Source organism: Uranotaenia lowii, chromosome 2 (genome assembly GCF_029784155.1).
Source record: "Uranotaenia lowii strain MFRU-FL chromosome 2, ASM2978415v1, whole genome shotgun sequence".
Taxonomy (NCBI): domain Eukaryota; kingdom Metazoa; phylum Arthropoda; class Insecta; order Diptera; family Culicidae; genus Uranotaenia; species Uranotaenia lowii.
The window spans coordinates 413,107,016-413,117,583 of record NC_073692.1 but is presented as its reverse complement, the minus strand read 5'-3'; positions in this window follow the sequence as shown (position 1 = coordinate 413,117,583).

Sequence of the window (10,568 nt, the reverse complement as noted above, 5' to 3'; positions counted from 1 at the left end):
TATATTACAACTCAAATCTTGACACTCAAAAACCAATCTAACACACCAACAAGTTGGAAGCCATGTGACAGGGGACAGGCGTCTTCTAAATACTCATCTCTACATTCAAAAGGGTTTCCTAAATTGAATAAGGTCACACAATTTCCTTTTCTTGTCAAAATGCAAAGAGTGTAGATTCTAATTTTGGCTGCCCTGGATTCAAATATGTAAGTTTTTAAAATAGTTGAAAAGCAGTTAAGAAATTTCTGCACATTTTTTTGCTAAAACTGTAAAACAATGCCAAAAATATAAAAAATCAATAATCAATTTTCCTCACGACCGCAAGAAATTTTAACTTCTTTCAATGAAAGTTATGAATGGTTTCATTTTGTTTACTTTTCTGATTCTGTAAAGTATGTTAGTTTTTGACGAATTCAAAAAAACATGCTATCCAAATGAAATTGTAGATATTTCTTAAGCAAAAATGAAACCGTTATGTAGGCTTCAACAAATTTGTTAAATGAAATGAAACCTTTTTTAACTCAATTTCTACATGTCAGGAATACTAGTGAAAATGTTTTCCAAATTTTTGAAAATTGTAGAATTAAACTTTTTTTTACATAATTGTTTCTCTGAGAAGACAATATCTTCAATTCATTGCTAAACATATAAACTCCACACCACCGTAAAACAGGTGATAAACAAAATCTGATAATTGATCCGAAATCAAGATTTTCCAAATCAAGCATTAAAACATAGGCACCAAAAACGCGTTTCCCGAGTATTAATTCAATTAAATTTAAATAAGTTTTTAAAATGGTAAGATGTTTTTATTGGAAATATTTTCTATTGAAATGAAAAAAAAATCAACTTTTGCTACTCCATATTTTGTTTAGAATTTCATTAAAAAATCACCTAAATTTAAATTATAAACATGGTTTATATTAAAAAAAAAAACATGGTTTATACTTTTGTTTTTCAATTGATGGCTGCCAAATATTCAGAATTTATAAATTCTAAACACTAAACCTTTCACTTATTCATATAGTTATGATTCTTTTTTTTTTAGAAATGATGATGATTTCCAAATTATTTTAAAAGCTCGAAAATAGATTCTAAGCATCTACTTTCTAGATACCTAAATTTTTATCCGCAATATCAACTAAATTTGTGTTTGAGTTGTGCTTTCTATATTTACAACAAAACTTAGAATTGCTTGTTTATCCTTTTATCAGTTTCTAATTGATCATTCAAGAAATCAAATTTCCCAACCAGTAATTTGTCTGTATTAGCTTTTAATTATGGATTGAACTTGAAGTTATTATTGTAAACTTCAAAAAAGAACTTTTTTGGCTGGAACTGGAAAAATTGGAATTGGAAAAAAATGATTTTATCTCAGACTTCGATTACTGGCACTCTTGAAATAAAATAAATTATTTTCTTTTTTTTTATCAGATTGAATTCCATCGTTAACTATATATTTTAAATAAATTCTTTTAAATTCAGATGTCAATCTCGTCAATTTGTTTCTAGTAAAAAATCGCAGTTCAAATCGTGATTAAATATTATTTAAATTAAGATATTTCACGAAATTTATCTATCAATTTAAAATTTAAAAAAATGTAAATTAAGATGATTAATAATTAACAATTATTATCATTTTGCTGAGCAATTTTTAATCATTCTTCATTTCTGACCTGATCTTAAAATTTATTTTTGAATTCAGAATAAGTTTCTTTTTCAACCTGGCACTTTGTTTTAAGTATTATTTTTCTATACACTTATTTTTATGTTCGAAGCTTTCAATCCTAGTTTTATTCGAAATTTTAATTTGTATTCGTTTTTTGGTGTCTCGGAATTGATGATGTCAAATTATTAAGGGGGGGGGGGGGGGGGTCTAACGGGTATAAAAAAACACCATTTTCTCGATTTTTTTCTAGAGCTATCGTTCAAACAAATGTATTCAATTTTTTTGCATTATACAAAGCATTCTTAAAAGAACATTTAGTATTTTTTTTCGTAGAAAAATATTGACAAATGAGCCAATGACGGAGAACTTTCGAGAATGCCTCTTAGAAAACATTTGTTGCGGTGGACACTGTATCTCAGCACAGAATCATCTGAAGTAAAAAATCAGAGCAAAATATTTTTAATAGATGTTTTTCTGGACCCCAACGTTTTTATTTAACTTAAAAAAAATTTTATGAAATTTTGGTGGCTGTTTGAAGTAAAAACTACGATTTTTCACGAAAAAATCCGTCATTTTTCACCTGTAAAATCTTCCCAAAGTAAAAAAAACAAAAAAGAAAAAACGTTGGGGTCTGGTATTTTATATGTAGAAAATATGTTCCAAATTTGAAAAGAATCGGATAAGTAGTTTTCAAATGACGATGTCCACGGACTTTAAAAATGTGCTTTCGAGAAAAACGCGTTTGATGTTTCTGCTCTTGCTTTCTTGCAGTATTAGATAGGAGGAGATAAAGGCCTATAATTTCCACAGTTTTGCTTCAATTGACTTGAAAATTCGACATAACATTCTTGAAATGTTTTACAATAAGAAAATAAAAAAATAAAAAAATCGATTTTTTGAAAGTGTTAGACCCCCCCCCCCCTTAAACAAGACTGCTTAAAATTTATTTTTCAAGGAAATTTCTAGTTCATAATAAGTAACGTCATTTTGAATAATATATTAATGACTTATCAGAAAAAGCATTGATTGAAACTTGATTTTGATCAATTCAGTAAAATTTATCATTTCGTCGAGATTGTATAATGGTCATGGGTATAAAAAAGGCTCTAGAAATAAATTTCCTGATTTGTAGTGCATTTTTGGTATTGCTTTTATTCAAAAAAACCTTTTTTTGCAGCCATGTCAATTCTTAGGAAAGCTTAGCTTTGCCAAATTGATTTAGCAATTTCAAAGACAGTTTTCTTTTACAATCATTTAATCACATCAAAAGTTATTTCAATTGTGTGTAAGAAATTCAGCTCTAGAATAAGAACTGAATGCCTAAAATTGATCAAATTATCGAAAAACACCTATTTTCTACCGACGCTGGAACGAAATAACCGAAAGCTTTTCAAAAAATGATCAACCCAAACTTTTGGCAGCCCTGAAGTACCGATGAAGGTAATGTTCGACTACTGTCCGCTAGGTGACAGCTCTGCGGCGTGGAAGCTTCAAAGCGCGGGTTTTCCAATACCCAGTCAGAAAATCGATTGCATGCGGTCGCAAATCGAGCACTCAGCGTGATGCTCGAATTTCCTTGTGTTTCCATCAATCTATTTGAAAGTTGAATTTCACAACGAATGAAGGTTAAGGGAACAACAAGAAAAAACATGCGTACAACATTCCCAGATGGAATTTGGTGGAAAAAATGTGCCAAATTTTCTACTGCTCGGTGTTCAACTTCAGTTCATCGCGAATATTAGCGAGAGAGGGTAGTTTATCAATTGGGAAATTTTCCGTACAGGGTTCCTTTCGAAAAAGTGTGCGAAGCTATGAGTCGGGTGAAAAACGTTTTCGGGTTCATTCTAGGAAATCAAGATGGAGAAAATTGTTTCAAAGAAAATTGTTTCAAGTATTTTGGTGAGGTTTAATTTTGAATTTTTTTTCAGTTAAACATCAACAGTCGAAAATAAACACTCAAAATGGAATCAAAGATATGACAACCTACTAAAATCGTTTACAAACCAAAAATAAGTTTTCGTAATCATAATCATGCTTTCAGAGATCATAATTTGGAAGTCAAAATTCTAAAATCAGAATTCTGAAATAAGAAATCAGAACTCGAAATTCCGAGTTCCGAATACCGAACTCAGAATTTAGAAGAAGAATACAGAATTTTGAATTTAAGGATTGAGAATTCCGATTGCAAACAAGTTTTAATTACAGAATAAGTTCTTCTAAACTTCTAACTGATTTTACTTTTTTCATTTAGCAGTAGAATAAAGAAAACATAGAAAAAAATAAATCAAACATAAAAAAAGTATAGTGAAGAAACTGTTAATACATTACTAGGAATTTATTGCACAAAATTTTGTATTCTAATTTAAAAGTAGATTTGTTTAAATTTTTCGATATATTTTTAACGTTTCCGATCATCCATTTTTAACGTGGAATTTCACTCGTCGTAAGTATTAATCTCTATTAGACGAAATGATACATTGCCATCCTTGTGAAATGTGGAAAGAGTGAGGAAAAACCACCTTCGATCGGTAGACATTTAGGGTGAGAGATCCAGAAGATGTGAAAATTGGTGCTTAGTTGATCGATCAAACGCGTCGATGAATGGTTCCTAATAAAAGGTACTTCACCCTCCTCATTCCAAAATTTTTCACATCAACCTTGATCGGTTCTAGACATTTTCCAACTTTGAACGGCTTGATCAACGGCCAAAGTGGGATTTTTCCTCCACAATTTTTTCGAGATTGAGCTAAGGAATGTTAGCATTCACTTAGACGTGAATGTGCCTAGCTAGCTTCTCTATAAGAGGTCGGTGGAAAATCGGCGTGGGCGTTCTCTAATAACGTGGTGCTCGATCTCGGAAAGGTAGCCAGCAGGAAAAAAGAACGGAAAGAACAACAAAATTCACCGTGCCTTCTCATCGAGCTGCCGTGTCGTGGGTGGAATTTCGTAAGAGGAGATTCGGTGTGAAATCTGGGGGTGAAATCTGAATTGTGGGTGGGGTGTGGGAAGAACGAGGTGATATTTTGTTCAAGAGTTTTTTCGCGCCCACTCAACCTTAATCGTACATCATAAAAAGAAGCCGAGCATCATCAGCAATACAGATCTAGGGAGGGTTTGTATCGAAAGAAGCTTGGCTAGTTGTAGAGTTGCGAGGATCAAGAGGTCCGAGACGAAAGAAAAAAGGAAAAAAAATCCCTCATCGTGAGGAGAGATGATCTTGTCCGAAAAGTTGCCGGAGGAAAATCCCTAAAAATAGAATCGCACGGCTTTGGGTTTGGGTTTGAGGTTTATAATATTTTCCACTCGCACTTTGGATTTTCGGAGAGGAGATTGACTGCTGGCTGACTGTATAACTATATTTACATCCAACGTGTTCGGCATCGCACGCGGCGGCAGCTGACGTAAAAAGTGTCGGAACACACGGCAGGGTTCATAGCTACCTTTTGCTTGCTTCTTCGAGTGATGCCGATGATGATGCCATGGCCTTTTTAAGGGGATATGAGTCATGTTTGGATGTTGTTTGTTGGGCGGTACAATTACGGTTTGAAAAAGGAAAAAGAAGAAGGATGCGCCTCTAAAAACCTGAGGACAACTTTTTATAAATGTTAAATTACTTTACAAAATAAAAAAAAATTAAAAGACGACTTGGAAAGAGTTAGATAAATACATGAACTAAAAATTATAAGCCAGCATTAACCCTAATCAAACTAAAAATACATCTGACTACTCCAGGACCAAACTTCTTGTAAATTATTCCCTTAAACTAGTAATCATGTCCATGGTATTGAATGTTTGAATTTTTTTTAAAAAATCGAAAAATGTTCAATATTCGATAATTCACAAATTGAGTCATGACCAATAAGAGGAACAATTTTAACGGCAATAACATAGTGTTGATGAAACTCTTTCACAGACCTTTTCTAAGACTTCTTCTTAACCTATGAAAAAAATTAAAAAAGTGGCATACTCACACATGTTGCATGTTACTAGACCCCTGATCCCGATTCTTGTTTCAACGCTGATTATGAATCCAACTTGGAGTTTGATTCTGGATTTTACTGAGTTCCGATACAGATCCCACGCCTTGATTCTGATTTTAGGTTTCAGGAACATAATCTAGAGCAGTGGTTTCCAAACTTTTTCCGCTTACTGCCCCCTTTTGTTAAGTTTTCGAAATCAACGCCCCCCTGTGCAAATTTTAAGGAAATCTTTAGAAAAATGTATACAGTGAAACCCCGATTTTGTCACCCTCATGATGCATTTTAGGGTGACAAATTGCGGACAGTGACAAAATCGAGTAATTTTTCCAAAGCATTCTTTTTAAATAACCCTGTTGAAATAAATCAGAAAACATAAAAACTGCTTCATTAAAAACTTTCATACCTTGTAGCAATGTAACAGGAAAACACACGACATATTTCGCCTCTAAAAACGTTTGGATGACTCGAATGATTTTCCAAAGTTGGTTCCATCAGAAATAGTACCAGCAATACGCAAATTTGCAGCTGAAAGGTGTATTCCTTCGAAAGCTATATCGTTACTTGATAACTGCTCTGCACATCATATGAATGATTAGCTCAAAAGCGATTACGACTTGATCATGCCTGTTTATTTCATGCTTCCAAATTTGACATCAATGTTTCAACCTACAGATCAAAACGTTATACAGAACTGTAAACTAAAAAATCGTCAAAAACTTTTACTGCATATCATGGCTTGAACTAAATATAGTGATAAAATCGGGTCAAAAAAGGTGACATAATCGGGGGTAGACAAAATAGGGAGCAGACATAATCGATGCGTGACAAAATCGGGGATTCACTGTATTGATTGTAGAGCATAACAAAACTAAAAATTCCATCAAAATAAATTGTTTTAATCCTCGACAAAAAAAATTGAGAAAAAAAATTCCTAGGACCAATTCGTTAATTTGAAAAAAAAAAAGAAATAATGAAAAGCTTATTTGAATTTTGGTAAACCAAATTCTTTTCCAATTAAATTTGCCATTATTGTTCGCAAAACAATCACTGTTCATTCAATGCAATAACATTAAAAGTATAATGCTTCGTTTTATTTTTTTTATAAAGTAATTTTTTATTAGCAAAGATTCTAATGAATGGTGAGTCTGAAATAAGATAAAAGAAAAAGGAAATTTTAAACCACAGACAAACAGACATGACACTCTGAAGAAAAATCTTCAAATTTTTCGCAAAGCTGCTTGTATTGCCATCTGATGTCGAAATTGCCTATTATGAGAAACTACAGCCACCAACCGGTTAAGAAAATTCAATATCATCAAGATACCCATGAAATCAGATATCTCCAAACCTGTTGTAAACAAATAAACATTTACATAGAATCTTCTTTACATGTAATCTTCTCATACTCTAAAACATGCCATAATGAGTGCTAGAAGCTCTTAATCATTATTTAGTCAGTAACACATTCGTTTTATACTCGATCTTTTATATTTGGTTTGACTCAGGATTTTTCAGTTTCCAGACTTTGCTAGCCAATCGTTAACAAAAAATCCTCTATTCAGACCTTTCCCTACAAGTAAAGTGGATTTTTTTATCTGCGCAGATTTCAAAAAACCGACTGGCAGGACAATCCCCGATTTTGATCAGATTAGTGAGAGTTCCTAACTAGCTTTTGAAAATGTAACGTGTTATTACTTACGAGTTCTAAACCGTTTCCGAACGAACTTATCTTAAGTTTGATGTAAAAATATCGAGAAAACTTGCATATTCATTGGTTCAACTTTGGGTTTACACAGATAGAAACTAAATCAACAGTAACAGCAGCTCAAAATTGGATTTAATTATTCAACATAAAATCATTGACGTACAATATTTTAATTTTTGCATTGGATTATTCAGCTTTCCAGCTATCCAGATTTTTCTCCAACTCTTGCAATATTCGGTTGAAGCATTCACGGAATCCATTCTATGTATATTTATTGACGATTCCTCCGGATTTAGCAACAGAATGAAACACGATTACTTGTGGAATCAAAGATGCACACTGCTGCAGTAGAACCGCGTAGAACTATCTGGTACCAACTGGTTCGGAAAAAAATTAGGCGTACGATTGGGTCACGGACACAGGAAGTAACTAACGTCTTATTGATTTTCTTCGGAGTTTTCCGCAATTCAAACCGAAAAATTTGATCTTATTTCACACCATACTTTGTTTACCTCAAAAATTGGTTTTGTTATAGGTTCCATGGATATGTATAAAATAAACAGCTACTATGATGAAAAAAGTGTTGATATTCACACTAGTGCACTCTGGTGTCGACATTGCCTAGCTTTGAGGAAAACCGGAACCGGTTGCGAAAACCGGAAACAGAGTGTCCCGTCTGTTTGTCTGTGTTTAAACTTTTATTTAAGAAAATTGTTGAATGAATTTGATAACTGTTTTAAGTTTAGCAGTATTTAAGAGTCTACACATTTAACATAGGTTCCAACAAATGGATTCCGACAATTTTAGTAAATAATGAATAACTTTTTATATTTAATCATGAAAAAATGCAGAATTTCATTTTTTTTATCAATTGAATTAATGTTCAAAAAATCATAACTTTCAAGCATTGACCAAAATTTATGTTTTTGAGGATAACTCAAAATAACTTACATAACCAGATTTTTTTTTCTTTTTATAGGAATATAACCCATTAAGGTCTTTCTTCCTCGAACACATAACCAGATCAATATACAAATCGTATACGAAATCTCACAATAAAAAAAATGTGTCTGTGTGGAGACCTGCGGAGGCAAAATCACATAACTCTGTTAACTTATAGATATTTTACTAATTAACCTGGTTTTCAGAATTCTTGATGGAAGTCAGACGTACACGTTGCTATTTAAATTCTAAGTTGTTTTGTAATTCGAGAAAATGTGAAATTTTTATATAAATCCACCGCCTCCCTGAGCCCTTCCAACACCAACCAAATTTAAAAGCTGCGTTCACCGCCCCCAAGGGAACGGTAGGGATCACTTTGAAAACCACTGGTCTAGAGCATAATTCTCGATTCTGGGTCTTGATTATTATTCTTATTGTGGATTTTGGTCCCAAATTTCGATCCCCATTCTGATCCGGGATCTCAAATTATGATTCCGATCTTGATCCTATAACTTGAATATGAATCCTGATTCTCGAACCTGATCTCGGTTTCTGTTCTTTTCCAGCATCCCAAACCATGATCTCAAATCCTGATGATGATCTTGATTTTTGAACTCAGATTCAAATCCGGTGCTCTTAATTCGAAATGCGGATTATGATCCTTTTCCCGGATACTGACCCTGATCTTGATCCTCAATAGTAATTTTCTTTCGGATCTCGATGCAAGATATTCATCCTGAAAACTAAGATTTGAGATCTTGATCCCAAATGCAGAGGCTGGATCAAAATCCCGGCACCTATCCCTTTTTGCTGAACTTACCCTCAGACTAATTTTCATCCAAATGAATCGTCCGCGAAACCAACCAACTTTACTCCCTCTGGCAGGCTCAATGTCAGCACTCAGAGCTGCGATTATTCGGGAGAAAATTCAAAGTCGATTTTAGAATATCTTAGTAGCTATGCTCTACTTCCTATCCACGTGTTCTTTCGGTCAACGATAGTTGTTGAAATGAAAATATCACAGTCCCTACGATCAACGAGTATTCGATAAACGAAAATGTCATGGTTATTTTTTCTGTTGAAAATAACAACTTGGTAAAAGTCGTATCCCAAAAAAATAATGAATGAAACTCGAACCAACAGTTACTAAGGTGACTACTGCTGAAGGAAAATCCAATTTTCGTTATTTTCATTTGAGAAGTGATCGTTGACGGAAGCAACTTTTTTGCTCGCCCGTTGAAGGCGAGTGAAGACAAAAATGAAAAGAGATCGATGGTCGTTGTTGCGTTCGGGCAAGTTAGTCCTTATACCTTCGATGCTCGGAACACTAAATGATAAAAAAATACCAATACTGAGCAACAATTAACTGCTTATTCACACCCACACGTAACAAACTACAAGGCAATCATTAATTTCTGTTATCATCAGATTCAACGATATATGTATGAAATTTTGTTTTTGAATAAACACAGAACGGCGAAAGTTCTCATATCTATCGAGTTGGAAACGAACCGGAGAAATGGAAAAAAAAAATACAAATTTAATCCGCTAACTGATTAATTTTGAATTTCAAACCTTTTCGATGATTTAGATTTTATTTTCAAATTATTTAACACGCGTTTAAACACTGAGACCGATTGGAAATTCGTCTCTCAACCATTCTTCATGGATTTCACCATGCTAAAAAAACCTTGCCGTGAAGCGTTGTTGAGGTATTGATGAAAAAGACAAATTGTTGATGAGCTTTATGGGGGAAAATGTCAGGACACATGAAATCGACTGACATTTTTAAAACCATCATTCATAACATTGAGGCCTGACTGAAATTCATACTCCCAGTCATAGGAGTACGATAAATGTAAAGCGATGGTTACTGCTTCAACATATTCGTGAAAGCACATTTTCGTTACCAAACAAAATATCAGCGTGTCTTTATAAACGTGGTCGTTTGGTTTTTTTTAAATCGTCATAGCCAACGTTCTGAATATATGGTATCAACAAGCATGCTGAAAGAAGATAGAGGTTGCTGTGTCCATTTCGTCAAATTTATTTAATTGTCTGGGAGCAATCGCAGCTCTGGTCAGCACCTCATCATACGTAATATTCTACAGAACCGGGCTCAGTATCGACCCTTGCGGTACTCCAGCTGTAACATCCATTTCCTGAAATCATTCGCTCGTCATGTATAGTAGCTTGCGGTTCTGGAAATAGCTTTCCACTAATTTGCAGAGATATTTTTATAAACGAAGGAGCAATCGCTGCCCAGCTGACA